At 46.0% G+C, this 23,860-nt stretch overlaps 1 protein-coding gene across 7 annotated transcripts in view; it reads right to left on the bottom strand.

The window, feature by feature from the left end:
• Positions 1-23,860, bottom strand: part of DEF6 (DEF6 guanine nucleotide exchange factor) — an 849,237-nt gene that overhangs the window by 377,452 nt on the left and 447,925 nt on the right. The window lies entirely within an intron of this gene.

Raw genomic sequence — 23,860 nt, forward strand, 5'->3', positions numbered from 1 at the left:
AAATGATAGGTTTCTCTGTGGCAGCTAGCTGGCGCAGTGCATCTCAGCTGATTAGGGCAGTAGCCACTGTAGAACATGCCTCCTAAACGCAATCCTAAGAGGAAAGGGGGAGAGTAATTTACGGACTAGTGGCCACCCTCGGATATTATGTGATTGGCCGACAAACCACAGGATGTTGAGCTGCCTCCGCGATTCAAATCGGTTCCCCAGTCGGCATCTCCAACCAATAATGCCACACCCCCTCGGGTGCTGCACGTGCCCCGGGCTCTGCGCACGCCCGCTCCCCGGAGTCTGCTGTCTAAGTAAGGCAGGCTGGGGCTGCCACCACAGCCGCTTACACCCGCCTCGGAATCTGCTGCCCTGGCCCGGTGTCTCGTCTCCTCCAGGCTCCCTCCCCTTTATGCTCGCCAAATTCAAGAACTCGATTTCCTTGCTCTTGGGTGTAAGGTTCCCTAGATACATGCTGCCGTTCGGCATCCACAGGTCCCATGCCTTACAAAACATCCTTAATGTAACGTAATATTTATAGCCCACAATGGTGTTCGGGCTAGAAATAAGGGTTTGGTTTACACTGGATGTAGGATTAGGTGCAGAGGAAAGGGTTACCGCGCAGAGTTTTTTTTACATAAAATGGCGCTAATTACCTGTAAACATTTAACAAATAAATAAATGTCTGCACGGAGAGAAGGGCTATGTAGTTACTGTAACACTTAACATTGCGTTCTTAAGTAGTGCTTTACCAGAACGGAGTCGAATTAGCCTCCCCTTTTTATTCGCCGCTCGCACCAGTCTCCAGACCACCACCCCCCTTTTTTCAGCATTTGTGGGAGGGAGTGTTAATTCATGGTGTGTGAACTGATGCCCAGGCAAGGCAGTGGTGTTTGGGGGAAGTGCTTGCATAGTCTGGCCTGGTCATATAAGAGAGAGAGAGAGAGATTAAAGCAAAGCAGCTAGAGGAACCAAATCGGGAAGTAAAGGAGATGGGCTTTGAAGCACCGGATGCAGAGTTACCTTCCGCGGCAATTTCAGGCCTCACATAAATGTCAAGATAACTCGTGTGATTCGTTGTCTTCCTGGAGAGAGATCAGGAATTTGGTATAGCGGAGGTTTTGACTTCGGTGTAGTTAGTGCAGAGGGTTAATATGCCCGCTGCAAAGAACGTGTGCCAAGTAGATTTCAGAGTGCGTATGATGTAAATAGGTCAGCAGGTTACTGTGTTCAAAAGAGGCATCCTTTTGTTACTTGCAATGTATATCTTAAAGCCCTAATAGTAAACAGTGAGCTACGAACGCTCATCCTAGAGCTGCATACACACCGCTAAGCATACATTATTAGAACATTGATTAATGTTGCAAAGAGGGTTAATTTGGCTAGAAATCGACTGAGCTTGTGCTTCTCCACACCAAGCAGCCTTAAACTATACTGCCTGCCAGTAGGGATGACATGAGTCTCCTACACTTTGAGTCCTTTGGCTCAGGTAACATTTCCTATACACTGATTCACATGCATATGACTGATTGGCTCGGCGGATTTTGTGTGAGATGCAAAGTTCTCGGACACCCTACACTGGTAGGAGTGGCGCTATATAACTAATTCAATGCATCTGAGAGTGTGATTATGGAAACGTGGTCATTATTAACTTTTGGTATTTCTTGCCCTGCGCAAATGAGTTCATATCTCTCCAGTTACCTGGGAAAGGTTTGGGGCCAGGGTGATATATGATGAGTCTGTACTCATTACGGTTTATGGCAAGCGTTTTGAGAAACATATGGCTAGCTAGGGCTGCAGGCAGACAGCATTCCTTCGTCCCAGAGCATTTCCAATGTGCATCTCCTGTGCAATTCCTCCTTGGGGGCGGCCATGAATATTCAGACAATGTGGTGGGGCTCTCGCATTACTGTTGCAATTTAGGCATGACCAGCATTGGGAAGCACAATGGGTCTAGCTTTTAGTAGTTTTACCTTTTGGCCAAGGGTCGTTTTCGTTAGCCAGATTCGGAATAGCTGATTGCAGGACACTAGAGGCGGTTGTGTGTATGTCCAAGTTGGGGAAGGTTTTCTTGTGATACAGGCAAGCTTGCATTGTGGTGCACCAGTGCCAATTGCCCAGTATCGGCCCGGCATCATCGTGCATAGGCACGCACTTAATAGGAATAAAAACCCACATTTCTTATGTCCTTATGCAGTGTTTGAGGGCTAGTGGTTTTATACAACTTCAAGTCATGATGATGATAATTTTTAGAGACCAGTCTAATACCTACATGAGACTCCTGCGCCACTGGCAATACATCAGCTTTTCATATGTACACATGTAGGGCTTCATCTTTGGGTTGTCAGTTAAATTAAATTTTGAGGGGCAGTCGTACCTGCACTGCACGGTCACAAAAGTCGTGAGGCCGCTTCATTCAGCCATGTCTCTGGAACCATGCAATGCCATGGCTCACTTGTATATCCTTGGGCCGGCCACATATTCCTCCATCTCCAGCATGCTGTGCTGATTAAATGATTGAATGAATAAAGTCGCATGTTTTGCTCAAACAGAGCAACAGTTACTAATCGCAATGACATGGGTTCACACGCACCGGAAGGCGCTTTACATAGGTTCTCTGGTATCTTTGTGCCAAAATCCAGCATTTATTAGGGTTATCCGGTATTGGGGGGGAATCTCTTTGGCAGTAGCTCCATGCCTGTAGGTCCATTCAAGAGTCGCCATGTTACAGGATGCTTCTATTAAGCAGCATCCCCTGCCTGGACAACCATAGTTACGTGGGGGAGGAAGCGGATTTCTAGCTGGGGGGGGGGGGGGATGATGTCCCTCAATGGTGGGAACAAGGTGTTTATAGCGCTAATGGCTGCAATGTTGAGGAAATAGTGGCAGGGCCCCTATTCAGGCGAAGCTAGGTAGCTGGAATTCTAGGGCCCCTCCCGGTCCCCACTTACGGGTCCGTGACAGAGTTCTCACGGGCAGAAGTTTTTTATGTGCAGGACTGGCACGAGGAAGAGATATCAGCCTAATATTCAGTGATGGTGAAGTGTGCAGCAGGGTAATACAGCAGCAGCTCACTAATGGTAATGAAAACATTAGGCGAGTCTGCCAACTAAAAGAAACCCTTTTTAGTGATGTTGTAAGGGTGGAACACATGACCCAAGCGGCGCATGGTGAAGCTTCGCAGGGGGGCCTATTGGGCTTGGATCGGAATGCTGTGGGTCGGAGGGGCGACCATTGGTGGTAGTTTCGCTCTCACAGGTTGAGAAGAAGATTAAGAGACTTGTACTTGGTTGGTATCAATTTGATTAGGGACTATGTTCTCCGCAAGCGCATGTGCCACCTGGCCAGAATTGTTGCATTTTCAGTATACTACTACACCAAAGCCATATTTGTGCTGTTCGCCTGGTTGGTGTCCTGTGTCAGAGAAGGGCAGATCCGGGCCTCCCGTCCTCGGGCAGGGGAGGGCAGTGCTCTCGCTAGGTGCCGCTGCTATTTGGGGGGCCTTTGGGGTGCATCTTGATGATGGCACCATGGGTCAGTGAGTGGGTGCTAAGTTGAGGCGAAACCGGCACAAGCCAGTTCCCCCCCTCAGCGCAAGGTGTGTACATCACGCAAGGCTTTTGGTTTACAGGCGCCCATCTCCACTACTTACGGTGCCAGGCTGTCAGACTGACTGGGTATATGTATACCACTGTGACATACCACTAACTGTTTTCAGAGTAGCGCCAGGAAACCAATGTGGTACGTGTGCCCTACAAATTTAGTATAACATAACAAATGTTGGATTGGATTTCATAGTCTTTTAGGAGCAGAACATAATGTGTTTATGCACAAACTGAGAGATCCTAAAACAGAGCTTGTGGAACCACACAGGATGTTTCACAAGGTGACAGCAAGCCACACTGTTGGAATAAACAATTAATAAAAGAAAAATTACACTATTTTGAAATTAATTAAATAGGAGTCAACAAGTTTTACGATATTTTGGACTAATAGTTATGGTTAAAGGTGAGAAGGTTACCTCGTTTTACAAAATCAATTCTAAGAAATTGCAGTTTCAATTTGTATCAGCTAATAACATTTGCAGTGCGTACGATTAGCTAAGATTTTGTTCAAACTGAGGGAGAGCATATCGACCATAAGTAATAGTGGAACCAGGGAAAGCTTTACAAAGCAATGCTGTAGATTTCTTTTAGAATGCTGTATGGATAAGCTTCAGGGATAAGGCCCTGACCTTTCACCCCTCGAGGGACCATCACCAATTGCGAGCAAACAGGTGAGGAGCATACTAATCCCCCAGTAAGTGTAACTGCGATGCAATAAGTTTGGTAAACACAGCGTTGGAGCACAAATGACAACAAGGGGTTATAGACCATTTGGCATCCCCAATATCCTAAAAACAACAATTGATGGACAGAATGCAGAACAATGTCATACATTCACCCCAGTACAGAGATCTGGGCCTAAATCCATCGTTTTTTTGCTCACCATGCCCTTCCAGTTTGAACCCAGCCATATGCAAATCAGTCTTGACCCTGTGCCTCATGGGAACAGTCCAGCCCAAACTGCCAAGCCAGGTCCTCCCTGGACTGGAAACAAGCATCCTAGGACCGGTTTCGGGGTTTCACCCCTCTTCAGCCAGGATAGCTTGATTCCAGTGGCATGGAGAGCACGGGACTCACGTCTGAGCATACCCGTCCCACTCGGGGTGACAAATGCAAAAACAACAATTGATGGACAGAATGCAGAACAATGTCATACATTCACCCCAGTACAGAGATCTGGGCCTAAATCCATCGTTTTTTTTGCTCACCATGCCCTTCCAGTTTGAACCCAGCCATATGCAAATCAGTCTTGACCCTGTGCTTCATGGGAACAGTCCAGCCCAGGAAGCTTGTTTCCGGTCCAGGGAAGGCATGGCTTGGCAGTTCGGGCTGGACTGTTCCCATGAGGCACAGGGTCAGACTGATTTGCATATGGCCATGGCTGAACTGGGGTGGCAGAGTGGGCTAAAGAACGGTGATGGATCAAACCCAGATCTGTTGACTGGGTGTGAGCGTTTGATTGGTTCTGATGCTCCGTCCATCACCACCCCCTTTTGTACCGCATCCCCATATCCTGCCAGGGGATATTGTTCACCGCCGGTTCCAACAGACTTGTCTGCCCCACGGGCTATCCTTCCATGACCTAAAAGCAGTGACTGGAAGGGGCATCTTCTTCGACCTGTGTCGAACTGGGAAAGGAAGTAAGGCGGGCTTGATATCCCTTACTTCTACCTGCGTTGGCACATCTTGTCAGGAGTGATTGTCAAAGGTATTGCACTTCAGTCAGTCTAGGTTAACACCCATCCACTCCAAGCTAATTGTTCAAGTTGATATTGGGGCGCATATACACAGCCCAGTATTGGCCCCTGGGGTTGTCAGTGTCGTGAATTACTAAATTCTACTGAACTGGAGGTGTGACCGGGTTTTACACTAGCAGAAGTTCGGGAGTGCAAGCCTCCACCTAGGGGGGTGGCTGGCTGAAGTTGATGAACTAGTTCAAACGTTTCACAGCACTACACGTGCGAGAGTGTCAATTACCTGTGCATACTTCAACCAGACACCCCAGAATGGCATGCCCTCATCTACATGGTAATAATTGAGAGAGCAGAGAGCAACCATACCTCTTGAACTTTGCACTTAAACTTTCTAATAATGGAAAGGGCTTAACACCTTCTGAAATGAGCATGACCAGAGATGTGCTGCTTTCCAATGACATTTGACAGGTTAAAGGGGCAAAGCTAGCGGAAAAGCCAGATGTATTGTCATCAATTAAAGCAGACGTGACCCAGGTATTGACAAGATAGAGACTCTGCCAACTATGAAGATGTAAACGAAATCATAACTGGGGCTCACAACAAATTTGATAAAATAAGAAGTTTCTTTCTCAAGCCACTATGTCGGTGCCACGAATTACCTATAACGCAGCGACACTGGTATAACAAGGACTGTAGGCAAACCTATTAACTCCTTGCAGCAGCAATAAAGTCTAAAATCTAGCTTCTATTCAACAAGCAAGGAAATTGTATACCATGTCCCAGTGGAGAGCAAGAGAAGATTGGGATGAACAGCGGGACTAGTATAAGACTCTATCATCCAATTTAATGTAACTTAATTTGCAAGTAGGAAGGCTAAAACAAGGAGATGTTGCTAAGATATGGGTCAGTTTGAGGTAAACAATAGGTTAATACAATGTGAAAGGAATCAAAAGTAGGGGGTTAATGGCCGAAAAGGTAAACATGGCAGAGTTAGCAGTTTTATCGATTTTTAATTTATTAGTACTGGCATGCTGTAGGAAGGTGAGATTGTCTCAACGACTCATTCGCCAACAATGCTGTCACCAGCTAAGGTTTGTGGCATTAACCATTCAGAGACAGTGACATGAAGCAGCCAGGGACAGTGAGCATATGTTTCCCGTGTGCTGGGTGAGAGTACAAAGACAGAGGCTGTTGCCCCCTACTGCCTGATGCTCACAGCTTTTAAGGGCCCATCCCCTCATTAGATACCCGTGATGTCAACTTGTGTTTATATACGTAGGGAAGGTGGTTAACTCACACGTTACCTTCACCTTGCTTTATTGTGCTGCAGCTGTTGGAAACACACTTCTAAGCCAGGAAGGACCCTCATTTGGCCAATTGAAAAATCATAATCTGGTTGCAGGTCCATAAGCGCCTATTTCACCAATGCCTTGTTACCCATGCCATATTTTCCAGCCTGAGAAACAGATTTAGGTGTTGCTCTTCTCGCTCAGCCTTTCCTTGGAGCCAGGGAGTTGGGAAACGTTCACAAATTTTGGCCCTCGAGCTGGGAGATATGTATTCTTCAGCAGCTCAGTCATATTGGCTTTATACAGAGTCAGGATAAAAGGCGTCCAGATAACAGTTACGTAAAATGTTTTGCCCTCGGCAGTGGGGCCAAAAGACATCCTTGCGTCAATTCGCTTCTTGTAGAAATCTCTTTTGTTGGTCTGCTCTGGGCTCCTGAGTAAAGTCGCAAATTTATTGCTGTTATTTACGGGTTACAGAACAGGACCCATAATTTGCCCACTAAAGCTAGCTCGCAGGGGCAGGGCACCTATAACAGCGAAGGGAGGAAGGGGGGGCTCTGGCAGCGACGGGAGCCTCCCCAGAGCTGTGGCGGAGTTACAGGGCGATATGGAGGCAGAAGGGTACAGTAAGGGTACCTCTGCGACAGTCGGTACAGTAAGGGTACCCCTGTCCGGCACAGTAAGGGTGCCCGAGCCAAGGTCCGGGAGCCGAAGGAGGTTCTGGGAAGACCGCGACGGCGCCCCGTTAGTCCTTCGGGCGGTTGGGGGGCCTGACCAACCGGGGGTGTGCCATAACACGCTCCGCCCCCGTTAAAAGGGGGCGGGAGTATTAGACAGATCACGTGATCTGAAAAAAATTGGCCGCACTGCCGGGCATCGACCCACCGTGCGTGCTGGCTCGCAAGGCAGGCGGAGCAGTGAGGGGCTGCTTGCCCTAGATCGCCCGTAAGATAACCCACTCTATCGTCATACTTATGTTGTATGAAATAAACCTGCAGCAGTTCTTCACCCATAACATATGTGTCAGTGTAATCTTTGGGTGACGTCTGTGCATATGTGTTGAGTGGAGCGGATGACGGTGTGGTCACTATGGGTGGGAGCCCGCGTTGAGATTTAATACGCCTCCGAGCGCTCCAATTGAGTGTCGGCGGCTCCTGCCGCAAAGGGACGTGGTGCTTGCCCCCACCACACAGCTGTTCTCTGCCTGTTTGCTCTGAGTGCGGGACCCGCGCTGTGGGAGCCCGCGTTGAGATTTAAAGCGCCTCCAAGCGCTCCAATTGGCTGTCTGCGGCTCCTGCCGCGAAGGGACGTGGTGCTTGCCCCCACCACACGGAGCAAACAGGCAGAGAAGAGCTGAGTGCGAGACCTTTTTCCAAGTCTAAATCCTTGTGTGCGTACAATGTTAGGAGGACGGGTGCCATTTAAGCTGTGGGTCGTTATGGGACATCTGCCAAAAAGGGGGGGGGTTCTGGTCTGTCCTCCTCTCTGAGCTGCTGCTACCCAATGTATGGCCTCGTCACATACTGTGTAATAATTCAGAAGGGCAAGTGGTAGGTGCAATGGCGTAGCTACCATTGGTGCAGCAGGTGCAGTGGCACACAGGCCAAGGAGAGGCCATGGAACCCTGATAAACAATGTCCCCAGCAACAGCTGTCAAAGAGGAAATGTTCCTAGCTTGCACCAGTACCCGTGGCAGCCTTGCTATGTCCTCAGCTGAATTATGAGTTGTGCGCCAACTCCACGCATCCTAGTTTCTTTCGTCTTTCATTTGGAAATTTACCTGCTAAACCTGGGTGAAATGCAGGAGTTAAGAGGTGGAAGAGGAATGACCATGGGAACTGGGATAGAAATGTCCAATTCCCGTGGTAATTCTTCATTTATCAGGGTACCCACAGGGTCCCTGAAGTTCTATCAGTACCTCCAACCTAAAATTAACCGTGTCCTGCATAGCGGTAAAGTGGAGGGGGTAGGGGTGGGGGTTGGGGGCTTTGACTTAACGGGAAGGAAACATCTTTCAAAGCGCCTGGCTCCACCTGTAATGACGTCACAGGGGAAGTCCAATTAAGCATACGCCCGCCTCATTAATGATAAAAGTACCTCGTGCATTCCCATATGCACACTCTTTCCAACACCGCCCGCTGCATTTGTCTTCAGGGCGGGGACGCTGAGGGAGCTTGTGAAGACAGCCCTGTTTATCTCGGAGAGGGAAATGCTGAAGAGGATGGTGGAAGTCCGAGAAGGGGGCTCTTAACAATTCTGCCTGCTACCTGTGCTTCACAGTTTGGACTGGGGGCTCACATGACAAGCGCAGGTAACTCTTCCTGTAATGTTCTTACATCACTTAAAATGTGTTTACATCACAGGGGAACCTTTAGTGTTGGGATTTGAATTGATGGCCGTTGTTGCGGGGAGGTTGCCACGGAGGGCTGCACTGGGCAGTTGTTCAATAAACTTCAATTGTTTCGGACCCTGAAAGTGTGATGTGCCTTATCATAAACTGCAACACTGTAGCAACAAGGTAAACTCCCCAGTACAAATCCACATGTGCCTGAATAAAGAACTGGATGTTTCGGAGTACACATCCTCAAATTGCTGGGTAAGTAACCGGATTTCCTTTAATAAATCTACCCAAGCATTTGCGGAAAGTGTTGACGTTAATTGTTCATCTGCTTCAAAAGTACGATTTGCGCTTCTTTTGGGGCATTCACATCCCGCATTCGAGCTGACGGAGCGTCACCTCGGCCGCAGGCTCGCGCTGGTACGGTCTGCTCACGTCCACGGAAGTTGTTGAACAAACTCATGCCAGAGGAACATGCAAGGGAGGCGGCATTTATTCAAGCACGAGATTTCCAAGTCTTACTATGCTGAAGGAAGGTTATTTTCTGGTAACTATCGAAACAAGCATTTGCAATGCAATAGGTCTCGCATTTACATGAGTTTAAGCTATTGGCATCGTAAATGACAATGCCTATTATTTATGTTAAAAAAAACGAATACAAAATAAAAGGCATCGTTAGTTGCAATGTCAACAGCTCAAACTCGGGCAGAGAGACGGGAGGACGAGAAAACATGTGAGGCAAGAGTAAAGGAGGGTATACAAAGAGATAGAGAAGGGGCAGAGAGAGTAGAGGCGCGAAGAAAAACAGAGGGGCAAATTTTAAATTGAAAGAGAAAGTAGGGCAGAACGAGAAAAAGAGAAAAGGGCGCGGACGCAAAAAGTAAGGAGAAAAAGAGACGAAAATTACAACATGAAAAAGAAAGTAAGAAGATAGCAGGGGAAGAACGACGGAACCGAGAGAGGGAAAGAAAAAGGGTAGAGGGGAGGGACGAGACAAACAGCCCGGCACTAGAGGAGAACAAGAGGGAAAAGAGACTTTTGGAGGAAAGGCGAAAGACAGCAAGAAGAAAAAGGAACGAGGGAGTGGAGGAGAACATGAGAGGAGGCAGACGAAGAGAGGGGAAGAGGGTGTGAATGGAGGAGAGAAGGGGGGCTTGTGCTGGCGTACAAGAGCGGCGGACTGGGAGCTGGGCTGCGCCGAGGCCAGCCGCGCTGCAGGACATGCAGGTGAAGGAGACGGTAGCACCAGGAGTACAGGTACTGAACCTGACATCCAAGCAGGCATGGAGGGTAAGAGACGCCTCCCATACCTTTCTCACTGAACTTTTGTATAGCGCTGGCATGCCATTTTCTGAGTGCTAGTTATGAGATTGAACAGGACGCCTGGACTTCCTATCTCTGCAGTGGAATAACTCACCCAGGAGGTTTTATCGTTGCATTCTGATATTTTTAGTCTTTATTTTATCGTGCGCTAAATAGGACACCAAGGGAAGTCCCAGAATACAAAGCAAAAACACGGGCCCGATAAACTACTTACACAGGAATCTCATAATCTTGACTACACCAAGGGAGTTTTTCCCCGCACAGTGTCAGTAATTGCAGGGGGTGGGGTAGCAGCTAAACTGGGCAGACTCACACCCTCGCCTTCGAAATTTCTGCATTTGAAAAGCAGCCAGCCACGGAGTAAGGGTTACACACTGGATGCAGCTCAGCCCCGGCTAAAATAACTAGGAAGAAAAAAAAAAAACAGAGTGTGGTGTCCCTGAAGTGGATAGCGCGCTCAACATAAATGTAGAATAAAAATAAATAAAGCGAGCGTGGTGTCCCTAGCGGGCGTCGCGCTCATTAAAGTAATAAAACACATACAATTTAGAGCGATCGCAAGTCACAAAAGAATCGCATGGCAACCATTCGTCTTTAGTGATGTGATGGCTTAGGAACTCCCGGTGTTCGTCAGAGAGCCATGCAAGAGCTACATTATGCAGGTAAACATTAATATCATCTGCTGTAGTGTTGGTTTGTGTAGCATAGAGCTGTGAGTAATAATTCTTGAAGCAGTTTGATATGGACTGTGTGTCATATAACATCCTGTCCTCGTCATCCCTTATCTGCGTTATGTATGATGTGGCAAACGAAGGCTTAATCTTGCTTGACAAAGCTCGACCTGGTCTGCCTCCCTCCCCGTAGTTTCTCACTGTATATCGTCTTGATTTATACTTTATCTCATCTGCTGCATACTTCTGATAATCGTCCATCCTTTCCCTGATATTTGCCAACAATGTCTGATTGTGTGTCTGTGTGTATTCCCTTTCTAGCGTGGTGATGTCCCTTTCTATTATCTGTAATTGTCGTTGTATATCCTTCAGGATCCCGGCATGTTTGTTTATACAGTGACCCCGGATGGTTACCTTGAAGGCATCCCATAATGTCCCCGCACTTTCCACTGATCCAGAGTTTCTCGAAATATTCAATTATTGCCTGTCGGAGGTCGCTTTGAAATACCTGGTCTAATAGAGCTGTTCCCTGTAGGATGACCAACTGGCATTGGTGCAAATTCAGGACGGTGAGTGTAAAAATTCAGGACAGGAAGTCAAAAATTCAGGACACAAATTCAGGACAATAGGTAAGTTTTACAGACACATCAGAGGAGGTCGCGCAATAGTATATAAGTAAGCCCAGCCATACAGTGCTTAATTTGTAAAATATGAAGTCCAGGTGCTCAAATGTTTGTAGGAGGCCACATCCACTTTCCCTGGCTCCACTCATTTCCTTCACTGACTCCACCCACTTACTCTAGGAGCATTATCAACTCTGCAGGGGTCCTCGCTGCTGGATGGCCACCTGCCAGCCGGGCAGTAAGTTAGCCACAGAAACCAAGTGCTCACCTCGCCGAGCTGTGATCCAATGACCTGGATGAGGGTGGCATGAAACCAGTACATGAAACCAATGGGCCACCAAGTGTTTACGTTTATGAAAGTGCCCTCAATTCAGCCCTCTAGTGGTGGTCATGCACATAAGTCCCTAGCCCGAACCATCCACTGGTCACGCACATACAGTCCCTCGCCCGAACCATCCACTGATGGTCACACACATACAGTCCCTTGCCCGAACTGTCCACTGATGGTCACGCACATACAGTCCCCTAGCCCAAACCATCCAGTGCTGGTCACGCACATACAGTCCCTAGACCGAACCATCCACTGATGTTCACGCACACAGTCCCTCGCCCGAACTGTCCAGTGATGGTCACGCACATACAGTCCCTCACCTATATATTCAGTGATGGTCATACATGGCAGTCCCTTGCCTAAGGCATCAAGAGATGGTCACTCATGGCAGTCCCTCATCCGAGCCTTCCAGTGTTGGTCACACGTGGAAGTCTCTCACCTGATCCATCAAGTGATGGTTACTCATGTGCTGGTCACTCATGGCAGTCCCTCACTTCAAGCACCAAGTGATGGTCATTCATGTGATGGTCACTCATGGCAGTCTCTCCCCCGAGGCACCAAGTAATGGTCACCTATGGCATTCCCTGAGACATCAAGTGATGGTCATTCATGGCAGTCCCTCACCTAAGGCATCAAGTGATGGTCACTCATGGCAGTCCCTGAGACATCAAGTGATGGTCATTCATGGCAGTCCCTCACCTAAGGCATCAAGTGATGGTCACTCATGGCAGTTCCTCAACTGAGACATCAAGTGATGGTCATTCATGGTAGTCCCTGAGGCATCGAGTGATGATCACTCATGGCAGTCCCTTCCCTGAGGCACTGAGTGACAGTCACATGCACAACATTCTCTAGTCCGAACCTATATTAACAACGTGGCCAAACTGCAGCAGTATATATGTAGCATTGATGCAGATGCGCCAAGTGTATTATGCTATTTATTTCCACTGTGAAATGTGGAGAGGGGCCATCAATAAAGGGCCAAGCCTCAAGTGACTCCTGATGTCCTTATCCACTCTCAGCAAAGATGCCACCAAGTACCATTGATAACTGGAATAATACTTGTTAGCTACAGCGCTTAGAAGCATGAGACGTTCTTTAAGGAGCATATTTACTTCATATGATAAGAAGTTAGAGGGCACAGTACGCTTCGTGGGTCAACGCATATATTGCAAGTCATGCTGTTTTATTATTAATAAAGTTATGTTTACAGCTCCATACCACCCTTCTGCCCCTTTCTACGATCTGTACACAACAGGTGTTAATATTTACCAGGTCAAAGGGTCTCAATTACTCACCATGGATGATGAAAGGCTGAGTGGCCCTGCCGAGATTCAAATTTGTGACTTAAACAAAAGCCCACAACCCCATTCCTCTTAACAGGAGGATGCCATACGAAAACACAATTTATACACAAGACAAATAGACCAGTTCTACAATTCAAGAAAAAGAAAACATTATGCAGCCAATGACCAAAATAGCCATTTCACAACACTAGAAGGAAAAACACCCGGTGAAACTAAATTCCCAGTTCGCTCACAGAAAACGGAAGCCCCAAAAAGCTGTGAAGTACTACTTCCGATAAAGGAATTATTTTCCAGCTGTAGTATAGTCGGCCCACAGAACACCACTAAACTGTGTAATCACCCATGCCTCAAGGTGCAACTCGGCACCCTTCAAGAACACGCAACATCCACCCCCTTAGAATGTGCTAGCATAGTAAGTCGGCGTCCTATCAGGGGGCAACCGCAAGGCCTTGTTAAACTCCACATGATGTACCGTAAATAGGCATGACCCCACGTCACATGTGAAGTGTACATAACACAGAGCATCTCATGGCTCCTTACTCAACCACACCCCCCCTACAACATAACGCTATCAGGTACCACTGACCGGACGTCTCAACCACCACAAGAGCACAGCAGAATCACATCCATCCTTACAAAATCCTCCACAAAAGTGCAGCAGGGTATCCCCTTTGTTCATGTTTTTTTTTTTTTAAATTACGTTCACCACCACTGCCTCCTGAAAATAATTTATAGCCCCAGCCCTGACAATGAAGTGCCGGTGCTGAGCACCGGAAAGCAGCGGCACAAATTAAGCACTGGAGACATATCCAAACATAAAACCATTTGCAAACCTATCCATCATGTGTCCTTCCATCTTTCATTTCACTCATCCATCCCTTCATCCATCCTTTCACACATCCATCCATTATCCAGCCATCCACCCTTCCACCCTATCCATCTGTACACTCATCCATTCACTCACCCATTCAGCCATTTACCCTTTCACCCATCCAGCCATCTTTCACTTACTCATCCATCCACCCAGTCACTCCTCCTTCCACCCATCCACCCTTTCAGTCATCAATCCTTCCTTTCTCTCTCCATCGACCCTTTCACTTAGCCATCTTTCCTTCCATCCACCCACCCATCCATCCATCTACTCATCCACTCATGAATCCATCCATTGACCCTATCACTCATCCATCCTTTCTCTCATCCATCTATCCTTTCACTCCTTCACTCATCTATTCATCCTTTTGTCCATCTACCCCCTTTCACTCACTCATCCATCCATCCTTACATCCACCCTTTTACTCATCTGTCCATCCATTCACCCTTGCACTTATCAATTCATCAATCCATCCATCATTTCACTCATCCATCCACCCACTCACTCATCATCCACATTTTCACTCATCCATCCACCCTTTTACCCATCCAGCTACCTTTCCACCCATACATCCAGCTATTTACCTTTTCTCTCATCCACCCTTCCACTCACTCAATCTATCCATCCTCTCTCATTATCCATCTATTCAATTGTTCATTCATCCATTCACCCTTTCACTAATTCATCCGGCCATCCACCCATCCCTTCACTTACTCACTCGCCCACCTTTTCATATTAATTTTTATCTGAGCCTTTGAGAAGAGGCCCATCAAGAACTTCACCCTCGCTGCAGGAGCTATTCCAGGGCTGGGACAGAAGCCACCCAGGATGGAGACAGGATCCACCACAGGGTGGAGGGGGGAGAGGGGCTATCACAGGTGGGGGGGGGGGGCAGGAGCCACCACATGGGGGACAGGAGCCATCACTGGGGGGGGGGGGTCCTTTTCAACGGACTACTGTGGTGTACACTGAGGGACGCTGGCTGCCAGCCCGTTACCTTTGGACTGTTCCACATGGGCAAATGCCCTGAAAACACATACATCAAAACCTGAACTTATCGTTCCGAGTGACTAAAGGTGCACTATACAGCTTCTTACCAATAATGCATATTCTCTGGGAAGGATGGAGGTACATGCCTAAGACCATTCAATACTCAATACAACATTACACTGCGTCGTTGTAGGTACAGTAGTATTCAACTTATCTGCATCGTGCGCATGTCCCTCTGGTTAACATCACTTGCCCAGCAGCTAGTTCTCTGTCCACACTGCCACCTAGGATATCTTGTTCTGCTGCTATTTATAGTTTGTGTCTTATAGTCCGTCTTCTTATGAACTGGGGATCGGATCCCCAGTCACCAGCCGCCGTGGTCTTTGTCGACTGTTCCCTTCCAGTTTAACCTTTCTGGATTCTCAAGTTGGCGGGAGTGGTCATCTGCCTGCTCTGAGTTCCGCTACTCAACGTCAGATGTGGTAGACCGTTCTTCCTGACCACCCCGTGGAGATCTCCGTTTTGATCTTGCTTGTTCGTTCTGTTGTAAGAATTTGAGCACGTCCTTTGGTTCGTTATATATTTTCACCTTCCCCTAGTCCATGATCCTGAGCCTTGCCGGATACAGCATTGCGTACGGTATGTTGAGTTCTCTCAATTTTTGTTTCGCCTGACTAAACTTTTTTCTTGCCTCCTGTACAGAGGCAGTGAAGTCCGGGTAAATTGAGATATCCATGCCTTCATGAGTTAGCTTCCGTAACTCCCTGGCCCTTCGAAGTGCCGCGTCTTGGTCTCTATAGTTAAATATCCGCGCAATAATTGGCCTCGGTGACGTGCCTGTGGGTGGTTTTGGCGCCAGGGATCTGTGTGCCCGCTCCACAATGAATATCTCTGAGAACGTGTCCCTTCCCAGCATGGAGATGAGCAATTGTTCCACGAACCGTTCCATAGGGCCCGTATTTGTTGTTTCTGATATGCCCGTCAGGCGAATGTTATTTCTGCGGGACCTCGCTTCCAAGTCTTCTGCTTTGGCTATTATGGCAGCCATGTGCTTGTCTATCTTCGCCTGCCGCGTATCGGTCTGTATCTGGGCGTCTTCGGCTTCCGATATTCTTCGCTCAGCCATGTCTAACCGTTCCGAATGTTTATCCAGACGCTCTGACATTGTCTACTCAATACGTGAGAGAGTCGATTTTCCCATCTATATTAGATAGAGTGGCTTGTATAGAGGTGAACATGGCTTGTACTTCGACGTTTGTCACTCTCTCTCCCCCCCCCCCCGTTGCACCTGCGTCCTCCTGTGGACGTGGCTGCTCTTCCTTCCCACGGTCCGCCAGCTTTTTTGGGCTGCTCAAACGTTATTTTTGGTTGGGTCCTATCTGCCTTCCCCATGGTCGTGGCTCCCGACCGATCGCCGTTCCCGCTTCCTCCAAAAAGCATGTGTTACCTGGCGTGGATATGCCGCGTGTTGCTGGTCAAGGCTCTGATTCAGTCTGTCCTTTCTTGAGGGAAGTAGCAATTCTCACTTCACATTCACCAGCTCATCTCTCACTCTTCCTCGCTGTACTCAGTTTCAAGCCCTGAACCTGGTGAGACTCTCCGCTAGCGTGTGCGCTATCCGGTTCTGCACCTCTTTCACACTATTCCACCTTTAGGATCACTGTGCTCATCGACGCGGGCCATTTGTTACCACCATTCGTCGTGTTGTATGATAGCGGGTAGCCTGGGAGAGCAAGGGCTCGCAGTCCCCAGTTTCTCTGCTCAGAAACTAAACCCAAAGGGCCTTGAGCAATATTACCATGCATAGCCGACCGTCAATCCTCAGATCCAGCGCTTCAGCAGTTCCTGGCCTGGTGTCCTCGTTTCTTGTGCCCCCAGCATCCAGGGTCTCTAATATCTTAACTTCAAACAGGCTTAGTGCAGGCCCCGTATATTTATCACCCTGAGCTTTACAACGACCCCCAGCGGTGTCCTGCACTTTGGTCAAGCTCAGCACTGGCAGCTCTATAATGTCCCAAATTTCGTTTGGGCTCAGTTCCTTTCTCCAGGGGTGGTGCAAAACCCAACGTGCATATTTCTTCAATCATATACCGCTCTCAGGCACCTCCAGCTGTCCCCTCCTTTGCAGGTCTCAATCAGCAGCCAGCGCTTGTTTGAACCCCTTCCCGGGGGGCACAGCAGGCGTTGGTGACCCTCCCGCTCCCTCCGCGTAGTGTGAGCCTTCGTATATTCCCCCCAAGCATCGTGGGATATAAATACAGCTCCCACTCCTCAATCCTGGGGCTCACCGTTATTCAGCCGCAGCAGCAGTCCGGTACGGCCCGCAGCTTACCCCGGCACCGCCGGAGACGAACCGCCACCAAAGCCACGTTACGTGCGCTACATCGCGGCTGCGTCCGCTACTTCAGGCAGGCGCTTCAATGTCGAGTCCCCGCGGCTAGGCCCAGGAGTCTCGGGTCACATCTCCGCCCACAGATGATCCAGAATCGTCAAGGCTTAGCAATAAATTGTGTCGGACGACTCTCTGTATTAGTTCGCACTTAGTTGCAGCAATCAGGTCTCGATTTTCAGGATTTTGCAGAATTTATACGGGTATCAGCAAGGAGCTCGCCTAAGACGCGGCCATCTCGCTGTGTGGCTAGCTTTGCCCCCATCGCATGGCAACCATTATTAGTGCTGAGACTGCCGCAATGTTAAACAACCGGTCGCCATTGTGTGAATGATAAAAAGAAGTGCTCACCCACTAATTGAAGGAGACAGTCTCAAGCTGCAAGCAAACGATCCAGTCCGGATGGGCCGTCCGAGAAGGAGACAGGGCGGTAACGAAAAAGCCTCGTTTTCAATCGGAGGCCAGCGTTTAGCATAAATGGTGATGCCAGCCAATGGGAATGATGGGCAGGGCTTCAAGTCCCCTTCTGGAATTTTATCAATTACTATACGCCTCGCAGAGTGAGGAGCGCATGCGCGCTCCAATGCTATGCAAGACCTACTAAAGGTGGCATTACCACCTGCGCATTCACTTACTGAGTGATAGTTTTCACACAACTTTTCTGGCTTTGTTTTCATTGGCATCACGTCACCCAGGAGTGATCATGTGGTAAAGTCAATCGAAAAAAAAAAACATATCGGCATCACTCGCCTGTCTGCAGTCATGTCTTTCATTCTCTTAGAACACACTTGGATTTTAGTTCTCATGATCAGTTTGACCTGAGGAATGAACATAACGATATTGGTCGCATGCATGCAGCCATCACATTAATTCTCTTGGATCGCACTTGGATAGTAGTAGATTTATCCCAACTAACTCTTTTGCATAAGATATATTATTTGAACTACAGTGACTACTTTTCTTGTTTAAGTTTATTATTTTGCACAGAATAATAAGATCGGTGACTTTTGTTATTTAAGATTATTATTTGATACATCAAAATGTGGTTATTATAGTTGTGTATATTTATACTGCATACTTAGTGTATTGATTGTATATTCACAGCAAGATGTCGCACAATTGGTCTTCTTCACCTTGTTTCTTACCTTCCCTTGGTGAACTGGGTACACCATGGGTGAATGGATTGGTTTTTTTCAAGATTTATATGTCACCTGCCATTAATGAGAGATTAGCTGATGAAATGTAAACAAGCAATATTATTGGATTCATTGGGCAAATACTTCTTGATCTCACAGCCGCATTTGATACAGTGAACCATTCTATGCTCATCAGATGGTTAGAGAGTGTCAGAATTAGAGGTGCAGCCCAGGGCCGGCCTGCCCGTAGTGGGCATTGGGTGGTTTCCCGGTGGGCCGGAAGGGTGGTGCCGGTTTTGGACCGATGGGGGCCATTTTTGGTACAGGGGCCGGTTTTGCAGCAGTGCTGCAATATCGGTCCTCTGTACCAAAAGCAGCAGCAGTGTTTCACCCCCCCCCCGCCCCCCCCCCCCGTTTCCCCCACAGCTCCCTCGCGACCGGTCCCACTTAATTGCCAGGGACGGTTTGCATTCCCAGTCTGGCCCTGGTGCAGCCCTTACCATCCTACAATCATTCCTATTCAACAAAGAACAAAGGGTGTCCTTCGGAGATTTCACATCAGACCCTTTCTCCTTACCCTCCGGAGTACCACAAGGATCGTTTTTGTCACCTACACTGTTCGACATGTACATCACCCCTCTGACAAACTCATTCGGTCATATGGGTTTGTGGCAGTATCCTATGAAGATGACACAAATGTTTGTATCAATATCATCTGATGTTGAAGAGGATGCTAACAATTTTCAAAACAGCTTGACCAATATAGTCAATTGGATGCAGGGAAACTTCCTAAAGTTGAATTCAGAAAAGACTGATTGCAGTTATTTTAGAATCAAACACATCTTTTAGGAATAGGTCATGGTTGATGGCAAATCTTGCTCAGCTTCCATGTCCCGCTCAGAAAGCAAAAAATCCTGGGAATGCTATTCAACAATCAGTTGAGTTTTTCAGCTCAAATTAACCAGGTCACATCCACATGTTCCCATCTCCTTAGAGTTCTGAGGAAAATACATCCATTCATTCCAGCAGAAATGCATAAAACAGAGGTGGTGGCCCTGGTATTATCTATATTAGATTATTGCAACACGTATCTGGGTACCCCAAAGCTCTTGCTGCTGAAGCTCCAATCCCTCCAAAATGCTACAGCCTGTATGCTTTTGGGAATACCCAAATCTGCTTCTGTCTCCAAGAGCATTAGGAATCTTCACTGGCTACCTGTAAGCGAAAGAATAAAATTCAAGACTTTGTGTATAACCCACAAAGCCGTGCACAGAAGTGGTCCAGCATACTTTCGTGCTTTGTACTCGTTGGCGGTCGTCCGTGTTAACAGATTTGTTGAAGAATAGAATCACCTTATATAGAAACTTGGTGTATCTGTGGTTATTTAATTTTTCATTTATTTATTGTTGCCTTTTTTTATGTTTCAACGTATAGGTGTATACCTGGATAGTGTGCAAGTTCTCTGCTCCCTTTTTTTTTATTTAATCAGTACGAGAGAGTCTAAAAAACTTGGTCTTGAAAAAGATGGAGATATAATTTACCCATCGAAACGCATCTAGGCTTATTTCATTACACAAATCTGTTAACACGGACGACAGCCAACGAGTACAAAGCACGAAAGTACCGAGTGCTACGTCCTATGTACTGTACTTACGGATGTGTATTTCCCCTAAATGACACATTGTATTTGTCTATACTAGTGACTCTCACTTTCTATTGTGTTGACAGATTGCTTATGTGGTTTTTATGAATTTTGTTTTTTGATTTTAGATTACGAGATACTCTGTAGATTATTCTTGTTTATTAATCATGCTCCTTTTTTGATTATATGTTAAATAATTAATAAACTTATCTGTTAAGTCAGATTTTTATAAATTCATAACCTTGTTTTATGTACTTTCTGACTAGATGTTTTTCAATCTTCCTCAGTATGGACGAATGCATGTCACTGATAGGATTGAGTGAGGACAGCTGTGGCAAAACTATTGTCTGTATTAAACTCTCGGTCCAAGGGATCCCTTATATAATTTATCTTTGTACACCAAAACATTAAGACAATTAGACTTGTACTTTGGAAAGAAACCCAATGTAATGTAGGAACGTTATAAATTTATTACAAGCAGATGAAGAATCCATATATTCATTTGTAATTGGCTAAAGGGCGTTATTGTTGAATTTTGCATTTATGGGCAACCAGGATGAATACATCCTGGACCAGATGATGATGCACATTTTGAACAAAATAATTAGAAAAAATGCAATGCCCACAATCCCACATTGTTAGAAGCTTTAGACATAGTTAAAGGAGAAGAATTAACTTCAAAGTGTGTGAGGATTATGAATGGAGGTAAACTTAGCAATGATAAACACGGTGAGTTTGCGAAATAAAGTGAGAACTAATTTGATCAGGCCAATGCTATAACATTAAACACTAGTGGAGGGAAAAGTATGAGTACAAAGAGCAAGAATAGATCCACAGGTGTAGCTAAAAATGGTTGCATTAAGTGTGGAAGCATGAATCATTGGGCTAATAACAATCGTATCCTGTGAGGAATGTTACATGTATGGGATGTAGAAACTTAGGTCACTATGCACGTGTTGGCAAAAGTTCTCGACTGGCTAGTAAATCAGTTGGTGTAGTAGGTAAAAAATATGTTGGTGAAAGAAATTCAGATGATGGTATCTCCTTAGTTTGGTTGATGTGGACCTTAATCAGAACTCTAGAGATGAATGTGTATTAACTGTTACAGACTACGGCGGAGAAAGGTGTTTGAATATAAAAGATCCCAAGAGTATGATTGGAATTGATGGTAATGTTTTCCAAATGTTGGTGGATTCAGTGGCTTGGCACACCACAATAATATTGGAAGATTTTGAAAGATGTTGGAAATCAAAACAGTTGAATGCACCTGATGTTAAGTTGAAAAAATATAATAGTATGTCGATCTTCAAGGTTTCTTCATAGTCCATATCTCTTACAAAGTTAGAAGTATAAGTGGTCGCATATATTTTGCTAAAAGTGGTGCGACTTTGTCAGTACTAATCCATCAAGCTGCCATGGGTATGCAACTTTGTCCTGGTACAGCTGGACAAATTATCGTAGTGAATTCCAGAAAACATTGTTGATTTGTTTCAAGATGTTTTCTTCGATTAGTTGGACAAATTGTGCGGTTTTAAAAACAAGATAGTTTTGAGATGTGGTTTTAAACCAAAAATTCACAATGTGCGCAATTTGCCCTTTGCTGCTAGAAATGTAGTTAAGGTGAAGATTAAGAAAATCGCAAAGGCTGACATAATAAAAGATACTGAATCTTCTGAATGGCTGGCACCCATCTTTGTGGTATGTAAACCTGATCTAACTATTAAGTGAATGTTAAAGATGAACGCTGTGTGGATGAATGGGGTGTGAGATGTGGTACGAAGTTAAATCTCCAAAGTTACCGAGGAGAAAGGTGATGGAGTTTGGCCAGAAGTCTTAGGCAGGAATAAAACCAAAAGTAGAATCGGGTAGTTATTCTAGTGGTCTAGTATGGATAAAGCCATAGAAAAGGTTGTCAAGGAGTGTTCATTATGCACCAACAGTAATCAAATTTATAGAACTCGTTGTCAACCGTTACAATCTGTTAATTATCCTACGAGACCATGGATAAAATTGGCTATGGATAATATGGGAGCGTTGGAGAACATGGGCCCTCATAACACATTTGTTCTAGTGATGGTGGGTTAATATTCCAAGTGGTTCGAGGTGGAATTTGTAGGAGAGGTGACGAGTAAGATGGTCATATTGTTAATGAAAAAAGTATATCTCAGTGAGGGGTACCCTGAAGAAATTGTGATGAATAATGGGCCTCAGTTTTGTTCGGAAGAAGTTAAGCAGTATTTGTTAGAAAGGAATATATTGCATTCTAGGACTTCTTTATATAATCCCAGGTCCAATGGTTTGGTAGACAGAGTATTCAGATTGCGGTAGCTAATGACAGACCGGTTATTGGTTACGTTAAACAGATGTGGTAAAATCGGAATAGTTTGCATTATACCACTGGCCAATCACCTTTTGAATTACTGAAAAGAAGAAAACCCGGGTTGGTTATTCTGATGGGAAGAAGTGATGAGGTGGCTGAAATTGATTAAACTAAATTAAAGCAGTTATTGCCAAAGAGGATAAGTATGAAAAGGAGCTTTGATAAAACATACAGGTCAAAAGACTTCATGGAATCCGTGGGACAAAACGTTAAGGTAAAATTACCATGGTGTGTTCGTAAAGGGAGATCCGTGCTCTCTGAGTCCAGGATTGTGAAGAATGTGGGGAGAAATTATGTAGAATTGGATGATGGTTCAAGATGGAATAAAAGTGGGTTACTTATATTGAATGTTGAAAACGAATCTGCAATGGTTTATATGGATAAAACTAAATGTGTAAGACAGAAAAAGTCTGAGATCAAAAGAGAAACTAAATTGCCATCAAGATTAGGCAATTTTTTTGTGAATAAGGGAATGTTCCCTTAGCAATAAATCGTAACCTGTTTCTGTAAGTACAGTTTTTCAATCCACCTCTAAGTTTATTTTATGAAAGTATAGTAGAGTTGTTGTTTTTCCTCCTCTAGTGCAATTAAATTGTTTAAATTGTATTGTGTGATATTCCATATTTAACCAATCTTTGTTAATACTGTTTCTATTTATTATTACACTTTTTAAGAAAGGAAGATGTACAATGTTCTTACATCGCTCAAAATGCATTTACATTATATGAGAATATTTAGAGTGTTAGGATTTGGATTGTTGGCAGCCGCTGCAGGGAGATTGCCGCGGACAGCTGCGCTGGGGAGTTGCTCAATAAATTTAATTTGCTTTGGATCCTGAAACTGTGATGTGCCTTATCATTAACTACAATATTTTCCAACACAGTTGGTCTGAAGGTTGGGGACACTAAAGGGGACTGTGGGATGAAGAGGCAGATACCTCTTTCCAATGCTGCCTGCTCTGACTTGTGGCGGGTGAGCATTATGGGAGCTTATGAGGATGGAAGCAATTATCTTTTTCCAATGACGAATGTGCCATTTGTCTCGGGGTGGGAGCACCATCAGGGAGCCTGTGAGGGTTGGGCAGGTTGCTCTTGCCAAGGCCAGAAACAGTTACAGGTGCAAGTCTCCCACAAGTTTACATTTTTTTCCTTGAATTAGACAAGACTTTATCTTAGGTTAAACAGATGTCACTAGTTACAAGTTTACATATTTTGCTAATGGGTGAATTAGACAGCAAGGCTTTCCCTTAGGTTAAACAGATGTTACTAGTACACATCCTGATA

The sequence above is a fragment of the Triturus cristatus genome, chromosome 1_1, assembly GCF_964204655.1.
Source record: "Triturus cristatus chromosome 1_1, aTriCri1.1, whole genome shotgun sequence".
Taxonomy (NCBI): domain Eukaryota; kingdom Metazoa; phylum Chordata; class Amphibia; order Caudata; family Salamandridae; genus Triturus; species Triturus cristatus.